Below are 26,842 nucleotides of genomic sequence, written 5' to 3' on the forward strand. Positions count from 1 at the left end.
TGTAAGACTTTTTTTTTTATTTCCCAGACTAGAATTAGTTCAAAGTAAGTCTGACAGCATGTTTTCACCCCACCAACTTGTAATAGAAACACTACAATGCTGAATTCTGAGGATGGCAGTATGGTTAAATTCTCAATAGACCTGAGACCTGACAGACCTCAGGTATGTTGTGAAGTGAAACTGTCTTCAACAGAACCACTTTAGTTATAATACAGAACAATGTATTTTTGTTTCATAAGACATCTGACCCATTTATATATATTTTTTTTTCTCTCATTGAAAACAGATTAACAGAAACATAGGCACAAAAAGAGTAAATTTGGGAGTAGGAGAGAAAAGATATTTTCTCATAATCTAAATAGACTCATATTAACTTGAAGACTTGCAGTGTTGATTTCCAGTACCATTTGTTTTGTCACTTATTTCTAAAATAAGAGTCTGTCACATATTAGTCAGCCTTTCAAAGATGTTGCAGTTGGAGCCTAAAAAAATAATTCAAAAATCCACCTGAATGCTTTTAGTACTTGCAACAAACACAGGGTTCTACACTGATGCTCAGTATTACCTGCTACTGCTTTCTTCCCTCTTTCTGGTACCATGATGAGTCTTCACATTCTCCTCCCTGAGAAAGACTAAAGGGACCCTATCTGCCAGGCCAAAAGACAGTATGGGAAGAGGAAAGAATGAGAACAAAGATAGACCAAAAATAAGCCTTCAAGTGGCCTTTACTGGTTCCAAGATTGCCAGCATGACCACATCTTGGCAAACACAGTTTGAAAGCATAGAAACTTTTAATAGTTAGAGGACCCTTGGGATCTAGGAATTATGAACAGGAAGAAAGACATCTAAAAATGTGGCTGCTGTAGCTCAAGAGATGTAGCTTTCCAAAAGAGAATGAAAGTTTTATATTTTAAGTTGTGGAAATACACAATGAAGGTAGAACTAACTACAATTCACTAGTTCATTCAGACACTTCTACAGCTGGTCTTGGTCCAGTGGAGAGGGGATCTTTCAAAAGCAAACCAACATTACAGCAATAAGTCAAATCTGTGAAGGGAGAAGTCTGAGCAAAGAACTTGATTCCATACTATGCATAACAGTGTGTTTTGTAGCTGCTAAACTGGCAGCATGACACCAAAAACATGGTTTAGTCAGATATTTTTAATTTAGACAACTGTCTAATTAATTTTGGACAGGTTACCTTCATTTCTGGTTGTTTCTGACTTATTTCTGTCTCCAAGTACTACTTCTATCTTGGCAAATAGCAGTAATGCAAAAGAATTATTTTTACTTTTAAATAAACATCCATTAATGACCTTTATGACCTAAGTCAAAAGGAAAATAAAAATATACTGGAGCTGAAAATGTTTTTTTTTTTTTTTTTTTTTTTACTCTTCTTTTTGTCTTTTAGGATGTACAGTTGAGGGATTGTCATTGAAGAAAGTAAATTAGAGAAGTTTGGGTTTTATATTATGCTGATACACTTTGTAAATTTCCGTAGCATTGGTTTTGAATAGAAAAGGTAAAATCTATGCCCTTACTCAACTAATATGTTGAACTGTTTTTAATCTATCAGTCAGGAGAGGGATTTTATTACTTCATTCTTTAAACAAGGGGAATCGTGTAAGTCAGAAGCTCTGTGTCATTACTGGGTCAATGCACTACAAAGTTACCTCATAATGGTATTTTATTCAGAAAAAAAAATGTTTTGGAGTGAACACGAAAAGGTCTTGATAATGCCTCACTCGCATGAGAGCATAGCATAACAGTTTTCAACACTTCCCACTTTTGAGCTGCTGTATGAACCAGTGTGGAGGGCTGTCTGTATTGCTACTGCCCCATGCCTACAGACTGCCAGTGCCATGCATCTCCAGCCATCCACCTCCAGCAGAATCGCTGTGCAGAGATAGGCCACAACATTCTGCCCTAGTTCTCGTAAAGCTGGAGGGCCCCATCTGTGCCAAAAACTGCAGACTGCTATAGAGTAGAACAATTATTTCCACATAACATCAGAGACAAGATATCCTGGTGGACATTAGCAATTTTGCAAGCCCTGTCTCTATAGCAGACAGCCCCTCTAGCATTTGTGCCATGTAATACTTATCTGCCGGTCACATAACATCCCTCCCATTACAGTCCTCTCACCATCCTCCCATTTCATGGCCAAGGCATGCAGCAGCCAGCTTCTCACAGTAGCTGGGGACTTGAAGGAGAGAGCAGAGAAAGGATGAAAGAGCAGTGCTTCAGCTGTATCTTATACATGTTTGTCCACTTCCTATACGCATAAAGGAAAACAAGTTCCAACAAGGGTGGACATCTTTGGAAAGATGCTTGATGTCACTAACTCTGTAACATCTGAACTACTAAAGAAATTATTGTATGTATATAATAGACATAAAGGGTAAATGTGTGAGAGTTGCTTGTGTCCTCTCTCCATGCATTGTGACTGTCACTCCCCACACTGCAAACCCCAGACTGATATGAAACCTATAAGCTTATCCAAAGATTCGTCTAATGGTGTTGAAAATCTTTGCAAAAGCTGGCATGGAAAACTAGTCCTTGCCTGAGTGTCAGGGCTGTTGGTTTTGGGGTCCTGCTATTCCCAGTGATGGTACTGTCTTTTGGCATCGCTGCAGCACTGCCCACAGCTGTACACGGCCCACTGCCCAGGTGGATCTGCAAATTGCATTCCAGTGTTCAATTACGCATAGCTTTTGACTGTATATATTTTTAGATTTGTGAGAGTCGAGCTATACTCAGGGTAGATGAGCTGAAGACAACAAAATAAAATCAATAAGATGGAAAGCACTGCCAGTTACAAAATGACAAAGTATCCTTATCTTCAAGCATCCTAATGCCTGAAACTAAATACTGCCAAGCCTCCTTCAGCTTTGCCAGTCTGAGAGCCGTTACCTGATTTCTGTAACAGAGCAGCCATTTCAGCAGAGCTCAGCACATCTTTGGGCTTAGGAGTCTACAGCAACTTCTCTGAGTTGATCTTGTAGCAGAGGAAATATCTGTAAGAGAGAATGCCAGCAGTGGCAAACATTATAAATTCTGCTGGGCACCTGCTGCAGTTAAATGCTTCTTCCATGTCTAGACACTGTGTGCTTTCATTTCCTCTAGACAAAGACAGATGTATTCACCATGTTTTATTGTTATCACTTTCCTACAGATTCAGCAAAGAAAACACATGGTTTTCGTAGCAGCATTTCACTCAGTGAAGGAACAAGTCTGTTTTAAACCACCTTTTTGCCCTCAGGATTTGTGTAGGTTCCCGTGCTTCAATTTGACATTATATCTATCTATGGATGCTCTAATACTCTGGCTCAGATTCTGGCTGAGCACTGACAAAGAAGGGAAAGCTAAAATCACCAATGCCTCTTTTTTTTTTTTTTTTTTTTTTTTTTTTTTTTTTGTGTGTGTGTGTGAGATTTCATTCAGGTAGTTGTTACTTCTAGGACCAGAGATTCTTCATTCCAATGGGATTTCTCTTTATTGATTGCACAACACAGGTCCTGAAGATAGCAAGGATCATTCTACATTCAACATTTCCTAATTTTAGAGTGCTTGACTTTGCTAATGACCTTTTACTATGATTTTCTGGAATGTTCTGTGTGATGTTTACAGGGGAACAGTATGTTTGTCTCTGTGTGTGGGGGTTTATCCTTTATTGAAATGAAGTGTCCCAATCACTCTAACAGCTTGTATTATAAGAAGTCAGCCTGCATTTTCCAGCACAATGGCCAATACTAACAAGCTCAAAAACATAACTCAATTAAACATCAAAGCTTCAAGCCAGCCTGTACCTAGGCAGTATTCAGAAGTGCCTGACCATAAAAGCAACTGATAAAGATGCATGTCCAAATAATATTATTAGAACCTGAGCAGAAGCAAATTTAGTGTGGCTCTTTTACCCACAAGTGAAATAGAGAGGAGAGAATACATGCAGAGGACAAAAATGGTACTTTTGCACCACAGATACAAGAAGGCTAGCATGCCAATGATCACACACTGCAAGATTCCTGAATGGGCAAATATGTGCTCTGCAATTAACCAATTTCACAACACCTTTTCAATTCTGAACTGACTGTAAAGGTGTTTTATGATGGTTTTATAAGGGCAATTCAGCCTGAACTGGGCTAATAAGAAGAATACACTGCTGTAGAGTTTTCTGCTTTTCAATAGAGTATAATCAAATATTGAATGCTGTAGAGTAACGGTTGTTTGCATGGGAGATCATAGAGTCCACCTCCTCTTAGTATTCCCTGTTACCTTTTTCTGGCAGTGTTTGGGTTGTATATACAGGTGTGACCTAAGAAGTTACAAGCTGGTGTGCCCTGTCAACATCCAGTGAAATTATTATTATATATATTTTTTTAGGTCTTATCTTTACAAAACTGTTATTTAGAGTTATTTAGTAGACTGATGTGGTATATTACTGCCATTTAGCTAGCCTGCAAAATCAGATTTTTTTTTTTTTAATTTTTTTTTTTTTAGATGTAGGTTGTTATCTTACAGAAATTTTGAAAATACAAAACGTCATCTGGAGAAATAGTTTGAATGTAACTAGATAGCCTAAGTCCACTTCAGAGTTATCTCACTGGAAATGTTAAGCTGTAACTAATTACCATTTGACTATTACCATTTCCTGTTAGACTTAAAAAAATTAGCAATTGCTACTTCTGAACTTTTGCTGAAAGTCATTTCGAGCATGAGTCAAAAAAGGTAATTTCTCCAGACCAACTTTACCATTTTTAACCTTGCTCATTTTCCATTGCCTCGTACCTCTTATTGTCCCTGATGTAGAGTGAGTACTAAGACAGCTTTCTGCTCTATGTTTTGGTTATGAAATTAACTAACAGACTCAGATACAAGTCCTTTAAAAGTGTTGGGAATTCTGTGAGATAAACATGAAAGAGGGTGAGAAAGTTGTCTGGCAAAATACCTCTGGGTGTTTGTTACTGGCCCAGAAGGAGACAGGGAACCTGGGCAGATGGTTTGATGCTTTATGGCTGTTCTTATAAATTACATGAACCTCTGCAAGTTCTGATCCTCAGAGTTACCTTGATCAGTCCTAGATCCTCATATGTCTGTATCTTACTGGCATTGCTAGTTGCAAAACCATGGAGTCTCAGAGCTGCAAAAGGCCAGATGCTTAGAAGGTGTGGTGGTTTTACCATGCTAGGCAGCTAAACACCACAACTGCTCTCTCACTCCCCCTCCTTAGATGAGGAGGGGAATAAGTAAAGTAAAGAACAACCCACGGGCTGAGATAAGGATAATTTAATAAAAGGGAAAAATAATAATAATTATGAAGGAAATATTATTATTAACTAAACAATTTAACTAAAGGAAAAAAAAAAAGGAAAGGGGGAAAAGGAAGGGAAAAAAAAAGGCTATGTGGAAGTGCAGAGGAAAGAAATTACTCTCTACTTCCCACAAATGAGCAATGCTTGACCACGTCATTGAAGCAGGGCCTCAACACACATAGCCAGGATCACGTGCTGCTGCAAGAAAAGTTAACATCCCAGCCAGACCCAGTACAGAAGGTGCTCATGGAAGTTACAACTTGGATGTACCCTCTTCTTATACTATTCCCTTGGCATCCTCTTTTGACCACTGCAGGAGATACTACTTTTATAGACTTTTGCTTTGGTACTGTAAGGATCATATTGTTAGCCATACAGCTTTAGAGATGTTAGACACCATTATAGCTTTGGAATAACTGGAAATGATGAGTTTGGAAACATTATTTTGGTCTTACATTAGTGTACATGGGTACAAAATAGGAAACTTTACGCTGCATTTTTTAGGAAGACTTTACTGTACTAAAGAATAAAGGTGATACTGTTGATCAAATATACACTTACTGTCTTTACCTTTCTCACATGGTTTATAAGGTTTGGAAATTTAACATAAACTTACGCAAGCTTATTTTTGGCAGTGTAAAGCAATGATAAATATTTAAGAAAGTTGAGATTCTTACATGACTTTATTTAAAAATCTTTCAAATAAATGCAAAGTTGTTCTGTACAGTTATCATTGATATTAATAGGAAGTGCATGTGAATACAAAAAGGACAATAAAGTGGTTCTTCAAATGCCAGTGGACTATAAATCAGACCATATGGGATTGAGTATTTGTTGCACTACCTCAGCAGTTACCTCAATTTCAGTATAATTGGGTTCTAATTAAATTTTACTTTTGGAGAAAGGCTGCTAAAAATTAAATCTTAAGAGCTTTATTTTTCAAGCTGAGAGCATGTTGGCAAGTGTTCACTGTAATAAGCCTGTTAAAAATCCGTTTATTTATCTCACTTGGCCTCTATAATTCCCATGGAAGTAAAAAAAAAACAAACAATGAAGAACATCTAAAAACCAAACCCAGGTGTCCTGAGCTATGATTTTCACTAGGATTGTCTGGAAAAAAAAATAAAAATTAAAATCCTTCCCAAGAAAACAAATCATACGAAAACAAAACAAAACATTTTTTCTTGAAAATGTCACAATTTTGTGTGATAATAAGGTAATAGAAAACCCATTAAAGTAAATGACAAACTTGTTTTGAATCTAACCAAGAAGCAGAGAAAAATGAGATTTAACTTCAGAGAGTCTTTGTTTTTGAGGAGAAGAACAAAATGACCAATTCATACTCTCTGGTGTTGGTTTTAAATCTAAGGAAGTGACTGACAGTTCCCATGCAGCATTGATGTGCAGTAAGCTAAATAAAAAATCAAATTTTAAAGGGTCTGTCCTGTCTATAGAGAATTTTTACTAGAGAATCCCCTTGATATTTAAGAAAATTACATGTCTTTTTTTTCATGTGAAAGATATTGATATGAACAAGCACAATATAGCAATTTGATGAAAAGTGCAGAAAGTTAAAATGTTTATTCCATCAGTGTGTAAAGTGAAAATAAAGATATTTTCTGACAAGTTCTTGTATCAGACACTGCTCAGCTGAAGACAGGGTAGACCATAACACTTAATCTTGTTCCCAGAGCTTGTATAATGGCAGAACAAAAAGAAAGTTTTAAATGAAAAAACATTTTCCCTTCTTGCTGTGACAAAAATTTACACAACAGATAGAGACCCTTCCATTCCTATTAAATATATTGAAAATTTTCCTGTTTTGTAAATCGTCTTTAATGAAATTTTGTTGGTTCAATGACTGTGCAGATTGCTCATAAAGAACATAGAAAATATTGTAGGTGGTGTGAACAATGGGACAATGTTGATTTTGTAGTGTATCTATTATATACTTTGCTTAGTGGCAAACATGTCTAGAGGGATAAAAAACCCTCACGATTTGTAAACACATAGATGACCAGAATAAGTTATGTAGCTGATACTGCTGAGTAGACACACACATAGTCCTGCTGAGGTCTTCAATATTCTTCAAAAAGTGTTTTATCTTAGGGGACTGCTCAGAAGTGGGAACAGCTAACAACACAAGATTTGTCAAAATCATAGAATCATCAAGGTTGGAAAAGACTTCCAAGATCATCTGGTCCAACCATCCCCCTACCACCAATATTGCCCACTAAAACATGTCTCTAAGCACCAGGTCCAACCTTTCCTTAAACAGCCCTAGGGATGGTGACTCCACCACCTTCCTAGGCAACCTGTTCCAATGCCTGACTGCTCTTTCTGAGAATAAATGTCTCCTAATTTCCAACCTAAACCTCCCGTGGAGCAACTTGAAACCATTCCCTCTAGTCTTATTGCTAGTTATCTGTGAGAAGAGGCCGACCCCAGATCCCCACAACTTCCTTTCAGGTAGTTGTAGAGAGCAACAATGTCTCCCCTGAGCCTCCTCTTTTCCAGACTAAACAACCCCAGTTCCCTCAGCCACTCCTCACAGGACTTGTGTTCCAGACACTTCACCAGCTTTGTAGACCTTCTCTGGACCTGTTCCAGGGCCTCAATGTCCTTCTTGTAGTGAGGGGCCCAAAGCTGAACACAGTACTCGAGATGCAGCCTCAAGAGAGAATCCTTAGGGGTAGAGGGGGACGATCACCTCCCTGGTCCTGCTGGCTACACTATTCCTGAAACACGCCAGGACGCTGCTGGCCTTCTTGGCCACCTGGGCATGGACTTGACAAAACCCCATGAAATCAGACAAGTATCAGTTTTCAGATGATGTAGTAAATTAACCTTTATATTAAAATTAAGTTAATATCCAATATATGTTAATTATGTTGATAGAAATATCAGAATTCTTAATCTGGCTGTAAGTATTCATTCAAATATAGGCTAGACACATCTTCCTGCACTGGTGCTCCTTTTAAATCCTAACCTCCCCTCCTAGCACAGATGTTTAATTCACCTTCTATGGAATGTGTTCCACTGTAGATGTTTTTGCCCTCATTAGAATAATGCAGAGCCTGAATGTCTGGTTGGTTATATAGTACTGCAACTAGAAAGTAGGTACTTGCTGGGCAGTCACAAGTGAACACAGGTTTCTGTACTCAGTGCTCCTTTGTCATCATCATAAACATAACTCTCTATTGTAAAAAATGAAATAATAAAATAAAATAAAATAAAATAAAATAAAATAAAATAAAATAAAATAAAATAAAATAAAATAAAATAAAATAAAATAAACCCTTTTTGCTCATCAAAACCCAATAACAGAGGAATTCTATGACCTGACCTACAAATAATAGTGGTGGTTTTTTGTTTGTTTGCTTGTTTTTTTTTTTTCTTTTTTAGTGGAGGAAGGTGCAGCCTCTATAAGACCAGTGCTGAAATTAGAAGTGGTGGGATTTCTCAGAGAATACTGTAACATGACCATGATGACTGATTCATTTTCCAGAAAGAGAATTTTCTCTGACATGGGATGGGGAAATAATCTAGGAGAAGACAATGGGAAGGTATCAGAGAATAAACTCCTAAGGATTCCCAAAACAGTAAATAATACTCTGGAAACCTGACTTGGTTTCATCCTTGAAGTTACAGTTCAGAAGGAAGTTGTCATGTACCTCATCAAGGACCTCAGTGTACCTCAGTGTATTTTTTGGGGTATGGTGGACTATAAAAGGTTAATGCCATGAAGGTAGGCATACATCTTCCTGGTAGGTGTATTGAAGTGCTCTCTTTCAGTGATCACTTCAATGTCATGCTCCACAGATGGATTTTTTCATTTTATTGGATATTCTGATATTCCATACCATAAGAAATATCTAGACAATTTTGTATACTGCAGTATGTTCTATAGCAGTTGAGAGATTTTTTTTTTCCTATTTAAATTCAGTGAGTTTTTCAGTTCCAAGAAAGAAGGAAAAAAAAAAAAAAAAAAAAAAAAAAAAAACACCAGAAATTAATCTTTCATATAGTAGTGTGATAGAAATGCCTTAAAAGAAAAAATGAGGAATATGATTTTCTCAGTCTGTTGTTACAGCCCCAGGGTATGGTGATGTTATAAATGGCTCAGGATTCAAATTAGGATTAAATAAAAAAATAGGATTTATTAAAAGAATATAAAGGAATAGAGGTAAGCAAACAGCGCTGGGTGCACCGGGAGTCTCCGCTCCACCAGGACGCACACCAGTTACATCAAGCAGCTGATTTTTATGCACCTAGACTAATACATATTCATTACTACTTCTAAAAAAGTAGATTATTATAATTAGCTTCCGGGGTCCAGTTCCTCCTACTGGAGCATGCACATCAGTCTCCTCTGGGGGTCTCTAGGGGTCTTTCATGCTGAAGGCTCGTAGTCTTCCTCTCACCCTTTGTACTTACTCGGCACTATTCCAAGTTTATGGAACACTCTCTGTACACTCTCCGCAGGTCTTGTCTCCCAACCGTCCTTCAGCTTCTTCTTTCTTCCTCTTAATCTCTTGGCCCCCCTGGCCAGATACCAAGGATCCCATAACAGTCACCAGCAGTCACCGGTTATTATCAGTTGTTCTGAAACTCCCAAACAGGTTGGCGATTCACAAGCAATTAAAACATTCTTTCCCAGCTATTCACAGTCATCTACATAACATCTATAGCAGTGTTAAATCAATCTCGACAGAGAAGACAGAAAAGAAAAACTGTAACTGTTAGAACTAGAAGTCAGGAATAACAAAAGCAAACAGGTTCATAAATTTAAGGAGTGTTTTCTGAAGACGTGATAAACTGACTGGAATGAGGGGGAGACCGGAGCACACTGCATCTGTGGTTCAAGAATTAAATTGCCAGTGCAGGGCCCAGAGGCAGGCAGGATTCAAACAGAATTATTGCAATTATTACATTATTACAGACTTATTTATTTATGGACACGAATTTATGGACACGAATTGGAATTGTTAAAACATTCCTCACAATCCCTTATCTTCTTTTTAATATCCCCAATTCGTGTCTCTTCTGTTATTAATAATTGGATTTCATCAGTTTGTTCTCGGTTTGTTCTCCAATCCTTAAGCATCATAATTGACATATTCCCTTCCTTTCTTAATGAAGTTATTACCAATGTACTATTTATCACCCGGCATATTAATAATGTAAAACAAGGTATCATACAAGGTACAAATAATAACGTCATTACACCACATAACAAAAAAAAATAACATTCTTCTAACCCATGGTCCACCAGGCAGCCATGAAAATAAATCCCATTCCATATCCTTCCAGGTTTGTGTTGGGACGTGGGCTAATTTTCTAATTTCCTTGGTTATCTTTTTAACTACTTTTCCATTATCGTCAATTCGTAAGCAACAATTAGAATAATTTAGTTTACCACACACACCCCCTTCTTCTGCTAGTAAATAGTCTAAGACCATTCTATGTTGGAAAATAGCATTCCTCATCTGGGTAGATTGGTCAGCTAAGAGATCCAGAGCTGTTGCTGTTTGATTAGTTATTAATTCGAGAACTGCTTGTAACCTAATTATGCGATTCAAATTATAAATAGGTTCTCGAGCTCCAGATATTACCTCATTTGGATTCCATGTAGCTGGTCCATAATACTGTATGATTCTTTCAGGAGGCCATTCGTTTTCTCTCCATTTTTGAGCACTACCTCCGGCTAAAGAGGTATCAATGTATCGTTTCTCCCTATCAATATCAATATCATCATATAATTTTATTCCCAAGTGATTCCCTTGTATTTGAGATAATAAAAAGAATAAAGGTCTTATGTATCCCACGTAACATACTCCTGATCAATCTTTTGGTAGCCTTTTGTAGGCCCGTTTGCCACATACCCAATAATGTCCTTTTAAAGCCCACACCCCATTTGGAAAAGGACCGTCCCACTCCTTTTTATTCCTTGGGGCATGAAAATACAAGGTGTTCTTATTACCAAGAGGCCCCGTTACAATGTTTGCCTCATTAATGCTTGTATACATACACTTCCAAGCCCCCGCACTAGATTCCCACTCACAATTACAACTAATTTCTCCTTCACGATTTGTCATATTACGAGCTGACCAGAAATGTTTAAAAGAAACTTGTGTCCCATTCTCATTTTGCCACCTCCAGCGGTAGACTTTTACCACATGCTGTTCACTGGTGGTGTTATCACGCTGACAACTCAAAATTTGAACGTCAAATTGTCCTTTTGATTGTGCTCTTGCCATGGCTTTACACCCAGGCCCAAAAAATTCCTTAGATGAGCATCTCAGCCAAGTCCCGTTTTTTAGCTGGACATGTGTGGTATTCCATTTCCCTTTACTTGCTGTACAGTTTATAGGTCCACATTCAGGATCAGTACATTCATATCCAGGGGACAGAGTCCATTTACAAATGCTTTCTCCTACTTTTACTGTTCCTGTTCGGTTTAAACAATATATACCTTTTCTTGATGAATGCAATTGCCACGGGTCCTCCTCCTCTTTCCAGAACTGTGTTCCATCATGAACCTCACTCAAATTACTAACCCACCACTTAGGTTCGACTGGGCCAGCTACCCAAGGCCAACTTTCAGCTTCTCCTGGTCCTCCACAAACCCAGCAATTGCTAAGATTAAAAGCCTTAGCCACTTCCTCCCCCAAAATAAAAAAAATTATTTCCATGGCTCAATTGCCCTTGTAAGAATAGTACCAGGAAGTATAACATCCTTCTGCGTCGTCCAGCGAGTATCGTAAAGGTGTGAGAAATGCCTTGGGGTTGGATCCACCTCCAGAATCTGTTTAAACTCGTGTCACTGTTCGGCTTTCGAGAGTGATTCAGCTCCTGGAAAACTAATTACAATAGGTTAAAAAAAAACAACAAAATCCTTACTATATACATACATTTTCCGTTTGCTCATTTGTTTCTTTCTCTGGGACAGCTTGATTTCAGTGCGGGAGAAGTCCGGTAGAGGCCCTCACACTCGGCAGTCAATACCCATAGGGGTTGCCTCCCTCGGTAGACTATACACACCGCAGTGGAGAATCCTGCCCCGGTCTTGCCTTCTCACCTTTCTTCATTGCGGGCTTGCTTGTCCCCTTCTTCTGGTGTTTCATGTAAAGCATGCCCTATTTCCGGAATATTAGTTCTTTTTAGTTTTAATTTCAGTTCCCCAGGAGCGGACTCAACCCTCCAAGTTTTGGTATTTATTGGTCCTTTTACTCTGGGTGCATGGGTCCAACCCCTTTCTGCTGTTCTCACAGCTGTTTCAGTAGTCAGTAAAACAAGGTACAGTCCCTCACACCCATGCCCTTGAGCCAAAAGCAAAAAGTCAATAGCAGCTTGATCCTGTAAGAGCGCATGTCGCAGACTATTTTGATCTGGTAACATCTCCTCAAGTATCTCTGTCATGGCATAGGCTTGCTTCTTGGCCCAGCATACCAATTTTTCTAAGTTGTTACATGTGGCCGCAGATGCCACTCCAAGCACTAAAATTGCCAATGCTGCTCTAGCTGCAACCCCACACAATTCAACATTATCATTGCTATCCGGTGCAAGCAATGCCCATTTATGTCTGGTGATCTCACGCAACTATAACAAGCTAGGAGCAAATACCATGAGTTTATCTAAGTAACATGGACATCTGATAGCATTTGCAGGGATACCTTGCCAGGCCCCATCCCCACAAATCAGAAGCACATCAGGAGGTAAGGCCAAAGCTGTACAATTGTTCCAAACACTGTAGTTGTTACCCCTTGTCTCCATGCTATAAACTCCTAAACCCTGCTTAGCAGCGTCATTGTAATCACAGGTGTTATTTGTGTTTTTGTACCGGTATGGCCCTTTCCCAGTTCCTGTAGCAGGATTCATCTGATAGCCACGGCTACGTTCACATTTGTAGCCACCTTTCAGATTGATACAGATTTGACTACAGATACCAGGGTTTTGACATTCATCAATTCCACAGTTTCTCTTTTCTACAAAGTCAAACCCAGCTGGACAGTCACATTCATTTATGTTGCATTCCTTCAGGGGCTCATCACCCCAGTCCTTGCAGTCTCTCTGCTGGTTACACACTTTATTGATATCTATGCACACAAAGTCAGATTCAGTACACATCTTCTTCACACAAGCACTCTCATCACTGCCATCTGAGCAGTCTTCACATTTTACTCTAGCACCGTTGGCAGCAGTGCACAGTCAGGTGAAGGCGAGCAGCAGGCAGAGCACCCCGCACCGTCACCTGTGTCACTTATACTACTCCTATTACCCATGCTGTTGGTGTCAGTGGCATCCTCCTTGTACCGTTTCTGTCTTTGTCCCCTTTTCTTTTTGTCACTGGCCATTCACCACAAATGCATGAGACACATGATTACTAGTTAGGAAAGAGAGTGTAACGTCTGCTATACGGCTGCAGGCAGTGCCAGCTGCAACCTTAGGTTTGTGAAAGAGCCTGCCGGTGGTCATTTGGCAGTGTAATCTGCGTCTCTGCACTCCTGCCCTGCAATAGAGCTAAGTCGTCATTAGTAATAGTTATAACACCGATCTGGGGACGAATAGTCTTTTTTTATATTGCAAGATAAACCTTTTATAAAAAGAATGCTAGAGTGAAGCAGCACAGCCGCTGCTGCCGCTGCCTCCATGGTTATGTCAGACAGGCTGCAGGGTCCTGATGTCCGTCCCTCTGCTCTGTGCCAACTCGCCTCACGGTGAGGGTCAGCTACCGGTGTCCACTGACGCCTCTGGTCTCCCGTAGCAACTCGATCTCGGATGTTCTGCAATTACTTCAATTTCCCCGCGTTTTGCAGCTTCTGTCAGGTCTATTCTGTGTCTCTCAGAGCCGTCCGTGGCTCTGCAGCGTCTCTCAGGGCTCTCTCCATCCAGCGGTAGTCCCTCCGTAGTGTCTCGGGCCTCCCAGCGCCGCTCCGGTCTCTCGGCCTGTTCAGGTCTCAGCGAGTCCAGGTCTCGGCCTGTGCGGGCCTCATATGTTGCAGGAAGCATGTCATGTCATGCTCCTGCCTTTTTCTTGTCACAGTCAAAACATTTAAGAGCAAAAATAGGATACACAAGATACACAAGATACACCGGGCCCATATATTAGGCACCACCACTCAAAACTTGGATAAAACAGCACTTCTTTTCAGTCTGTCAAACACCTCGTTTGTCTCTGCCCACTCCCTTGCAGAGAGTACAGAACCACGGATCGGAACTCTGTACTCGCTTTGCAGCAACGCTGCGTCTCACTCACACAGCACACTCGCACACGGAGGCCTCCAGCACATCTCATTCATACCACAGGAATATAATTTAGAATGATAACCAACCAAACAAGTATTGTCTCTGACTGTGTTCTTTGTGAAGTGACTTGTAACACTTTGTTTCAAACCCTTACATTTACAAAAATACTTTCAACACAAAATACATATATAAAAACACATACAATTATTAACACTCCAGATAGTATCCCTCCAGCAGCTGAAAACATACCGTTTGTTTGCAGTTTCAGGAGTTTCTTTGCTCCTGCGGTGAGCAGCCGAGAGTGGAGTCCCCTCTGAGCAAAAACACTCAGGGTGCACCTAGGGGCGTCCACGCTGCAGCCGATCCCGCAGCCGAGCAGAGTGTCTCCTGCCTGGCTCACCAAAATGACTCACAAAAAGCTGACTCCACAATCAGTAAGATTGTAAAGTAGGTATGTTTACTCAGTTCTGTGCAGCATGGGGCGGGTAGTCCCCCCAAAGTCGTGCAGGCCTAACGTGACAAATTGCTTTAGTAAAAAGTTACATATACATAAACATTCCTATACATATGCATAACCTGTCCCTTTGTGAACACTCCTCCTTATTTCAGACACCTTGGTTAAACTCTGAACCATGAGGTTTTTAATCTGGTTCTCGGGGCCCGAGGGGCTCCTGTTATCTGGTGGTATAAGTGCAGCACAGGCACAAATGTAGCACATATTCATTCTTAATCAATTGCTCTCTAATTTCTAATTCCAATGTTTCAGCTTGCTCTTTTCCGGATCCACGGGTATTCTACTATTAATGTTCAAAGCCTGACAGACCCCGTCCTCCGTGGATCAAAATACAGGGGGTCTTAAGGGTTCTTTTGGTCATTCTATCAAATAATACTGGATCATTTTTAATTTACTCTTTAATTTTCTGGGGCCCCTATTGTTCCAATTTCTAATCATTATTCATAATGGACTTTTTGGTCATATATCTGGTAATTTGCTCCCTTTCTGGTCCTTGGTCTTCGATTTTATCTGACCCATCCAGGAATTTTACTAGTGGCAATTCCCACAGCCCTTGGCTGCCCAGTGAGAGTGTCTTGCAGGGGGTTTAGGACCTATCACCCACCCACGTATCCCTCTTCTCACCAGTCCAGCCCCCCCGACAGGAGATTAGAACCAGTGAGAAAACAAAAAGACCTCCACGCTGACTTTAGAAGTCTCAGTTACACTCACACACACAAAAAATGGCAACCGTACCCTTACCCAACCGGACGGTATCTTACGAATCAGTCGTCTTCGTCCAGACTGTCCAGACTTCAATCGGACGGTATCCACCAGCGTCTTCGTCTGGGATCGAACCAGACGGTATCCAAACGACTGTCGTCTTCGTCCGGTTTGATCCCGGACACCGGAATCCAACCAAACGGTATCCAAACGACTCTGTCGTCTTCGTCCGGATCTTCGCGCGCAGAATTACGGGCAAAAAACAGCCGGCAACAAGGGAGCTCAAAAAAAATCAAATTCTTTGCTTACCTTTATTCAGGTTCAGGATGGCATTAGTCCCGATCTGACTCAAACAGGAGCCACCAAATGGTGGGGCGCCTCTCCTAGATTAAATCAGAATTCAGGAACTATAGCCCTCCCGGACGAGCCCCCAAATTGTTATAAATGGCTCAGGATTCAAATTAGGATTAAATAAAAAAATAGGATTTATTAAAAGAATATAAAGGAATAGAGGTAAGCAAACAGCGCTGGGTGCACCGGGAGTCTCCGCTCCACCAGGACGCACACCAGTTACATCAAGCAGCTGATTTTTATGCACCTAGACTAATACATATTCATTACTACTTCTAAAAAAGTAGATTATTATAATTAGCTTCCGGGGTCCAGTTCCTCCTACTGGAGCATGCACATCAGTCTCCTCTGGGGGTCTCTAGGGGTCTTTCATGCTGAAGGCTCGTAGTCTTCCTCTCACCCTTTGTACTTACTCGGCACTATTCCAAGTTTATGGAACACTCTCTGTACACTCTCCGCAGGTCTTGTCTCCCAACCGTCCTTCAGCTTCTTCTTTCTTCCTCTTAATCTCTTGGCCCCCCTGGCCAGATACCAAGGATCCCATAACAGTCACCAGCAGTCACCGGTTATTATCAGTTGTTCTGAAACTCCCAAACAGGTTGGCGATTCACAAGCAATTAAAACATTCTTTCCCAGCTATTCACAGTCATCTACATAACATCTATAGCAGTGTTAAATCAATCTCGACAGAGAAGACAGAAAAGAAAAACTGTAACTGTTAGAACTAGAAGTCAGGAATAACAAAAGCAAACAGGTTCATAAATTTAAGGAGTGTTTTCTGAAGACGTGATAAACTGACTGGAATGAGGGGGAGACCGGAGCACACTGCATCTGTGGTTCAAGAATTAAATTGCCAGTGCAGGGCCCAGAGGCAGGCAGGATTCAAACAGAATTATTGCAATTATTACATTATTACAGACTTATTTATTTATGGACACGAATTTATGGACACGAATTGGAATTGTTAAAACATTCCTCACAGGTGATAAATAACATTTTGCTTTTCTTCTCTTCCCCATTACTGTGGCAGTGCTAGTGTTGTTCCTTCTGGAAAAACTCCATGGTACAAATAACAAGATAAAACCACTTTCTCCATGTCGTGAGCTGAACATAGAACATTAACTTGAAAAATCAATGGTCCTCATAAGATTATAGTTTTCTGGGATGGGGAAAGGAGACTTTTGAGACCAGCCTCAAGTCTTAAGAAGTAATATATGAGACTTCACAGGCTATGCAGTACTAACTTTACCTACAGAAAGTTTATGGTGCTTAGGAAGGCAACTTAAGCTGGTGCTTACATACATCTGTGCTTACAACCCTCTGTGATATGCCCTATGTGGCGACCGGAGAGTGTAATATATGCCAGGGTCTTGTGCTGTTATAAAGTTGGGATAAGGGTAGGGCATTCACCCTGACCTGGAAGCTGGAATGTGTCAGGTAATACAAACATACTCCTACAGCACTGGTATTTTGGTATTTATTATTTCAGGAAGAAATAATACAATACCATTGAGGCTGGTCTCTAAAACACTAAGACTTATATATATATATATATATATAAAGAGGGAAATTCTCTTGTTTTGTGATCATGTTAGAAAGGAATGGTAGGTATTTGTGGTAGGACCCTTACTGTAATTTGGATGAGAACTTTATTGTAAGTATGACAGAAAGAGAGAAAAGTAGCTGAAAGGAATCATAAAATAGAGTCATGGTAAAAGAATCATAAAATACTCTTATTAAGTTTTTAAAGTAAATCCTAGCATCTTATATCAACAGAAGAGATCTTATATTTGTTTTAAAACCTTGCTGAAATAAGACCAAGCAATCTCAGCCTGAGCAGATAAAGAAAATTTCAAGGGCAGATTGCATGTCTGGAATAACTCTGAAACTATTGCTGAGAAAAAAAATCTATCTCTTTTATCTCTCTCTTTCTTTCTCTCTTTTTTTTTTTTTTTCCCCAGTCTTTACATCTGAAAACTGACTGGAGGTACCACAAAAAATTAAAGATCCTCAGGCTCCCCCCCCCCATGTCCGTGTTCCAGCACGAACATGGACATGACAATCACAGCAGTGCAGTTTCTTCCTGGCCATGACGTGTTTAAAGATAAGTGGTCCTCCATTTCATTTCCTCTTCTTTCATATTTATCCTGCAAATATGTGTGTATAAACGGTATTTTTGAAGGTGCCCACTCTTTGTTGGCATTTTAAGTAGCACTATGAAACCTCTGTTAATAAAAATAATGCTGTGTTATGTATTTCTGAACTCTGGGTATAATGCTAGAGGAATGTTTTTGTTACATCCTACTTAAAATACCTCTTCACAACTCTTTTCATATCTGCAAATGCTGATGTATATAATGGCTGCTTTTTGCGTACTCTGTGACCCTTGATGTGTGATGATGTGCTCCTCCCTGACATTGATCTGGCCATTGCTTTGGTCAAACACCAGCCTTGCTCAAGCAGATAGTGGCTAGTAGATAGAGTACTAGTTATGCTCGAGGCCTTGCTCATACAGAGAGTAATTTGCTGTGCATGCTTTATAGGGAGATCTTAGCTAAGCAACATAGAGGACTGCACATATAGAATCCTTTAGACATAAACTGTTGACCAAGTCTGGGACTAAGATTGGATTCAGCCACACTTATGTTCCTTACCTCCTTGTCTCAAGGAGTTTAGGAATCAAGGGCCGATGGGGGGAGGGGAGGAGGATAGGGTGGGGGGACGAACAACACACACATACATTCTGAACTTTGTGGCTTAATGGGAGGGCTTCCCTAACAATCTTATCTATCCCTATCCTCTATGCAGTAAATTATCACATGTGCACCTTCCTATCATTGAATCTTTGTGAACTCATGTAAGCTTTACTAAATCAATACTTCAAATAAATAAACCATGTGGCTGTTTCTCTCTTCTGAGAGAACTGTGTTTCTCGTCTGTGACACAGTGGCCCCATTTGGGCCAATAACATTGAGGATTGAGAGGCTGAATTTTACTCGTCTTGTGGTTTATTTCTGAAAGAACATTTAATAAACTCAGACTTACTGTCTCCTGTACTAAACAGAAAAGTAGATGTATCATTAAATTGTATAGACATTGGTTTACATTGCTTTTCTGGGACATTTCATTTTTTTTCCCCTACCTTATCATGATAAATACAATCTTAATTGGAAGGAATATTGTTGGCCAAACTATGCAGCTTAGCTATCTTTTGAAAATATTTTTGATAAAGCTGACACAATATGTGGTGCTTGATTCCCCAATTCTCTCTAAAACCATTTAATATATCTGTTAAAAAAGGGTAAGAACAGTGTGTACAAAGATGATTATTATGGGAAAAAGAAGGGGATAAATCTGAAGCCTAATCACTAGTTTTGTTATATTAGCCTTAGGCGAATACTATGCTTCTCCCCTAATGACAATATTCAATACCTAATACATATAGTAAAGCATTTGTCTCTGGTGTACTTTACAATATGCATATCCCCAAATTGTTAGCAGCTGCCTGGTTCTCAGACTTCATGTTCATTCAGCTGTTGACTTATCTGTAATGACTGCCAAGAAGAGGATTAAGTAGTACATACTGTAGTAGCTGTTCTAATGAAGGCTTTTCTTGCCAAGATTTTGAATTTTATATTTTGGTTGCAAACCATAATGGATTGGGCTCTTTGGTGACACAGCTGAACAGAATGTGAGGTTACTTTAAATTCCCTAATGACTGGCCTCTCAAACTTTTGCTAGTTAACTTCCCTAGAATAATATTTCATGATACACAATTTCAAACCTCACTTTTTCCGGGTATTTTCAACATAGAAGGACTTTTAGGCAGAGTTGTTACTTTGAACTGGTTCTTAGCAGATATTCTGGTTCTGCAGAATCTCCTGAGGTACAGGATGTCCAAAGGATTCTTACACTAGAAACTGACCAAATAGGTATCCAAATATATATTTCTCTCGCAGGTAGTTCTTCCTCTAGCTGTTTGTCTAAGACCAGCTATCTTGTTATGCAAATGATGTCACTTTAATATAAACACAGAGAAGGCTTAAGCTTATTGGGAGAAAAAAAAAAAAAATTGAAGTTGAATGGTTGAATGATAACCCTTGCTAAAAGAGAAAAATTCTCCTTCTTGGATAAATGTGTGCTCTTTAGGTATGTCTACAACAATGTGATTGACTTAAAGTAGCAATGGCTCAATGCAGCACTCGTGAAATGAAGTGGCTGCAATTTTGCAAGCCACACACAAAAGGACTGTCTCACTTGAAAGAAAGTATTCTCTGAATGACATATTTGGCGTTTTGAAAATCAGGAAAACATAAGAACAAGTATCAGGTAAGTAGACAAGAAGTTGAAACCTATGAGCTGAGTTTCAACATCTAAATCTTACTCACTGATATACCCTACCAACCCACCACTTTCTCTGGGATTCACAATGAATTTAAGTATGGTAATTCTGCTGTTATATTCCTGCTTAATGTGCATAGCATATGCTCCCATCTTATCTTCCATCTGCTGAATAGCTTTTTAAAAGTGTGTGTTTCACAAAGTCTGCCAGAGAAGTCAGTAATCCAAGCAGAGTGTGGACCACCAGCAGTTTCCATGCAATGTACTAAACAGTGTATCTAAAATTGGAAACAAGACATATCTGCTAGAATAAAGCCAACAGTGTGTTCATGATCATCTTGACCTTTGAGAAAATGACAAGAGCAAATGGGATGAGAAGGAGAGTGAGCAATTGATTAATCTGCTTGCCAGCAGCTACCTAAAATTGAGTAGAGAAGGGTTTAGAAGACAGGAAAACTGCAGAGATTGAGGAGATGCCAGGAGTCTGTCATACAGTAATGAGGAAAAAGCACACAGGAAACCCTGGGCTGGACAGACAAACCAAGCAGTGACTTATCATCTGTTGGCTTGGAAATAAGGTACCTCAGAGGGAAGAGGCAGCAGGGAGTTGGGAAACAGGCTAAGGAATGCTGAAGCTACTCAGTATGTTTGTCAGTAGGCTGCGGTCTCATGTCTTCCGGCCATGCAGAAGCTCTCTTCAAGGAAGACAGCTGTACTAAGAAATCATGGCTCAGTGCTAAACTGTGTAGCACCTGTGGGACCTCTGGCAGCTGCTGTAACAGCTTGATTTGTTTTCAATTTACTGTATATTGTGTTCTGTGAAAAAGGTCTAGCTGGGAAACAAGGAGGAAGGTTGCTTATTTCTAGGTGATGCTGTCTGACTCTATGGTGAGAGTCAGAACCTCAACCTCTCTTTTCAAGAGAGAAAACCACCACTCTATGGTGGTTTTCTCTCTTGAAAGAAACTGTGCAATGCCAGGAAAGAAAATCTGTGTGGGTCAGAAAAGCAGACTGCAGCTAGAAAATAATTCAGAGGAGTGAGAGGAGCTCTTACAGCAGAGAGCAGACATATAAGTGACAGAGAGAAGGAAATTCAAGGGAACAGAGTGAAATAATGGCAGCTTCTGATGAAAATATCCTGTCCTTTAAAGAAACAATGGGAACAGAGGACGTTTGCTTTCACGCAATTAGTTTTAATTTGCTTCACCTGACCTTTGATCTGAGATTTTCTCTGTATGAAGAAGTATTTTTTTTGCAGCACTAATGTTTCCTGCTCTAATAAAACTTAAGTATAAGCGGGAAACACTAATATAGAAATATATAAAAATATATATTTATGTTATATATATACATTAATCAGCAAGTCCAAACCCTCTGGGATCCATGCTCCAGGTAGCATCCAGGTATTTTCCACAGCTGCTTCCATGGTGGAGACAGAGGAAAGTGTGTCAGACAATACCCCTCAGAGAAGAATGTTCAAATAACAAATTGGGCAGAAATCTTGTCTTTGGTGTATGCATTAAATCCTGACTCACTGGCAACTTCTCACTATTAGTGCCTCCTACTCATTTCCCCTGCAAGAGGAAGGATGTGTTCAGAGAAAGTCTCTTGGATGAGGCTACATTGAGAAGAACAAAAATAGCCAACTGGCAAATCTTTCAGATGTTTAGATCCTGATCATTTTATTGTTGCCAAGGCATTTACTGTTGGAAGGTCCCAGACACACTTCACAGAAGAAGTGTAGATATTTTGGAGTTGAATGGTGATCTGAACTTTGTGATCCTGGGACCAAAACTGTAGGTAATTTAAGTGGCAAATTTGGGTTCCCATGTCCCGTCTAGGACTTAACCTTGAAGTTTCACATTGCCTTTTGTTCCTGTACTGGCAAATTGCAAAGTCATTTAAATAGCATAAATTGGTTGGCCTTGTACTCATCTGTCTAAAAAAGGCCTGCCAGGCATCTAGCTAATAGCTAGCTCATAATCTTTGGACGCTTTGCAGGATCTCTTTTCCATTTCAGCTCATTTGTTGAAGCAGTACAAATTAGAAGAAAGAAGCTTCAAATGAAAATTAGTTTAAACCCAATCTATGTAACATCTCTGCCACTGCATTGAAAGAAGGTTCCAGCACAGGAGACAAGTGTGTTGTGCCCTATGAGTTCCTACCTGATACAGCCTTAAGGCCAACTGACATCAGCTCACAGCAGCCAGGAACCATAAATGACACCTTATATCTTCTAGTCATCAATCCCTGAGTAAACACTTCTCTGTGAAAGAGGAAAAAATTCTGCTAAGCATAAGTGTCAGGAGATTATTTTTACTAAAATAATACATAGTATATTCTGGCAACAACCCAGCAACAGTTGTTTCCTTTTGCTTAAGGAAAGAGTATTATAAACACAGAATTATTTCTAAGGTTCAGCAAAAATCAGCACACTAATTAAATACCAGCTTATATAAATGATTTTTAAGGTTCAGCAAAATTCTTTTGACTAATTAAATACCAGGCTATGATAATTATGGTATTGATACTGTGGTAATGAAATTTTCTAGTTATCAATCTAATGTCAGTGTGAAAAAAATATAAACATCGTTGAACAGAGAAAAGTGAGCTTTTAGCAGAAAAAAGCATGCAAAACAAAGCATGTGGTGTCATCAGTGGACTGGCTCAATTATTTAATAGAACAATTCATTTGAAATGAGCGTTTGGGAGTTCTGTTTAAAAATTATTTTCTGTGTATCTGCTGTGTTGAATTCATTCACTCCAAAGCTGGTGCTGTCATCTGTGACCATGAGACTCATAAAATAATAAGTGGATAAAAATTATCTAACAAGTTATTTTAATTCCGTGCATTGATGCTGATATTTCAGTCTTCATTATTCCAGTTTTGACATTTTAACACCTCAGACAGAGGTTCCAATGAAAAAAAAAGTCATGTTATCAAACCTTAGAGAAATGACTGGAAATGAAGATAGGTAGTTGTTTGACAGAACTAAATCAGGCCAATTATTTACTTAGAAATGAATTAATGATTTTGCAGGGAAGTCTTACTGCCTTCATGGAAGACAAACTTCATCTCTTAATAACAGAAAATACATTTCCTTGCTCTATTTCACTCTAGCTACTTTATTTATTTATTTATTTTCTGTTGTGGACACTGAGTTGGGGCCAAGGACAAAACCTCTAAATGTTAAAGAAAGTCATGTAATTTTTACTAAAATGCATGGCATATTCTGACAACAACCCATGAAGCAAGTAGTAACATACTTAGTTACATAGGAGTAACAAGCTCCTGTCAGCATATCTGCACAAGGTATATGCTTGGTTTCCTATCATTCTTTACTACAGCCTGCTGATTCATATGACAGCTACAAAATCACTTTTCCTTCACAAGGATTAGTCATGTTTCAGCTGTGAAAACTGTGAAAATGCCTTTTTCTCCTGATGAAAGCAAGGCTCAAGGAACTACTAACTCAAATGAGAACTTAGGTGTTCATTCCTCACCAGATTGCTTGCAAATGATGACAGAAAGATGGGAAAACTCATTTTCAGTAATGTGATAAGAAAAAAATAAATTAATGGATATACAATTAGAGAAAAGAGGAGATGATTATAAATGAAATATCTTTCATTTAGATCTGAATATGTAGATCTGCTTTGATGAGTTAACAAAATGTATTGCCTTTTCAGCACAATATTTGTTCATAATAATATTAAAGGGATTTGATTTCTTTGACTGGGAAGAAAGCCAATCCTAATCACAGGCACAATAAATTTGCTCTAATCCCCTTCCCTGCTTTTTTTTTTTTTTTTTTTTTTTCTCTCTCTCTCTCAGATATTTATTTAACAACATTTCTGCACTGTCTAGTCATTTATATGTATTGTTAATCCAGCACAATGTCCTCTACAATGAATATTATTTTATTCTATACAGTCCCTAAAATGGCTGCAGCAATCATTTTCTTAATTACATTATTAACCACATGGATACCACATTTTTTTTTTGAGAGAGCATGAGTTTCTGTTACTCACTACAGTTATTGTAGCCAATAATGAATAGAAAAAGATGAAGGAAAGGGGAAGAATTATCAGAAAAAGGGAAGAGAATGAATTAGAGAATCATCCTAAGGGAATGAAAATAAAATTGATTTTAAAAATCTGTTTTATCTATTTTCTCTGTTCTTTGGCTGGAGGTAATCATCGTAGCTACTTCAGAAACAATTGAGCTATATCATCTTATGAGAATTTGGGCATAAGGGTAAATCATGAGCAAGAATGATTTGCTTAAATATATTTAATGAACCTTTTAACTTCCTGAATGATTTGTGTAGTCAGGAAGTCTCTAATGCAGAGGCTGAAATAATACTGTTTATGTTATGTCTTGGAGTGAAAAGAGAGACAGATAGAAGAAATCTGAAATAACAAAAATTAAAATGAACTTTAAAGGACTTCTTAGTCTATTATCTCTAGCAGCAAGTTTAACCACTGATATTTTATCTCTGATAAGGAGATACGAAGTCTAGCTTGAAATAAAAGGATGAATCCACTCACTATGATTTCATGATCTGCTTTGCCAATAAGCACCATTGACCTGATGGTTGATACACTGCCATTATCGAACTTTTCTTTTGATATTTAGCCTATTGCTTCCTTGTATGAAGAGGACAGTAACTTATTTTAGTCTCTAAAGTAAATAGAAAAACTGGTTTCTGTTCTATCTCAAGCACTGAATCACATGACCTTTGTGAGATTAGTCTCCCATTCTTTTGTCTCTGAATAAAGAAATAAATCAAAGTGTCACTGTAAAACCCTTTGATTTATTTATCACTCCTTAGGAAGATATTGTTAGCTTTCTGAATTACATTCATTAAAACATCAGCTTACATTCCTCTTCTATATTCTTGAATTTAATTGAAAAAAAGCAGATGATTTAGAGGAAATTAAAACAAAACAAAACAAAAAATCTTATCATGATTTAGCTTAGTTTTCATGCTGGAAGATCCAAAAGTGGTTTTCATGTTGTTTTCCTAAAAGTCCCTTTTATGAGTAGCCAAGGATTAGGACGCAGTCTAAGTGCCATTAAGCATTTCTACAATGTCACCCCATCCCACAGCCTCACATAGCCTTCTCAGAGGAGATGTACCTTAAGAAAGAAAGAAAAAAATTAAACTAGAAACACTGCTGAAAAAGGACTATCCTATTAAATGCCCTTCCATTCTTAAGGGTTTCTTTCACTGTAGTTGCAGATATCCTCACAGCTCCTACAACTTTGTATTTCCTTGTACAAATCTGCTGATAGCTTTTTGCATCATGAATACATGAAAATGGAATTCCAAGGAACTGCATGTACGGAAGAAAAGAATATTAAGGCATGAGAGATTATCTGAATTAATCATTATTTTCTGTTTCTCAGACAGTGAAATGGAAGTCAGCATGGACTTAACATGCATTTGGCATCTCATGTTAGAGCTAAAAAGCATTTGTGAGGATCCAAACCAGTAACTGCAGAGGGAAGCATGCTGTGGTGTGACTCAGGCCAGCCTGGTTTCCATGATGGATACATTTCTATGCATCTACCACATGATGCATGGTGAAAAATGAAGGTCCCTGTACTCTTATTCAAGAGATTAGATTATATTTAAGTAACATGAGTATTCCCTCCCAGTGTGCTGGGTCTGGCTGGGATGGAGTTAACTTTCCCTGTAGCAGCCCATATAGTGCTGTGCTCCGCACTTGTACCTAGAACAGCACTGGTATCACACCACTGTTGTGTCTGCTGCTGCACAATATTGACACCACATCAGGACTCCCTCCAACCCTGCCAAGAGCCAGCAGGCTGAGTGTGAGCAAGAGATGGGGAGGGGACATCACAAGGGCAGCTGACCTAAACCGACCAAAAGGATATTCCATACCATATTATGTCACACTCAGCAATAAAATGTGGAAAAGGGGAAAGAGAAGGTTGGGATCTCGTTATGAGATCCCATCTTGTTATGTTTGTCCTCCCAAACAACCACTACATGTATTGAGGCCCTGCTTCCCGGGACATGGCTGAACCTCGCTTGTTGATTGGAAGTAGAGTAATTTTATTTCTCTTTGCTTCTGTTGTGCAGCCTTTGCTTGTGTTTAATCTTGAGTTCTTTTCATTGTATTTTCTCTCCCTTCCCTTCTGAGGAGGGGGAATGAGAGAGCAGCTTGGCTGCCCACCCAAGTATAACCACAATACACAGTAACAGGAAAGATGTAAAGTTTTAACCATGATTTTAAAGGATATGTCTTATCTTCTCTTGTTATTTAGTACTTTTTTTTTTTTTTAGGAAAGCTTTACTCATATGATTATGTTAAATACAAAGACAAAACAAATCATGTGGGT

At 39.0% G+C, this 26,842-nt stretch overlaps 1 long non-coding RNA gene across 1 annotated transcript; it reads right to left on the reverse strand.

Moving 5' to 3' along the window:
* Positions 1 to 9,446: 9,446 nt before the first annotated feature.
* Positions 9,447 to 17,100, reverse strand: LOC137854170 (uncharacterized). The gene is made up of 2 exons (XR_011094997.1): positions 15,811 to 17,100; positions 9,447 to 12,175 (listed from the first exon to the last, which is right to left on the reverse strand). It is a non-coding gene; the product is annotated as an uncharacterized lncRNA (long non-coding RNA).
* Positions 17,101 to 26,842: the final 9,742 nt, after the last annotated feature.

This window comes from Anas acuta, chromosome 3 (assembly GCF_963932015.1).
Source record: "Anas acuta chromosome 3, bAnaAcu1.1, whole genome shotgun sequence".
Lineage (NCBI taxonomy): Eukaryota > Metazoa > Chordata > Aves > Anseriformes > Anatidae > Anas > Anas acuta.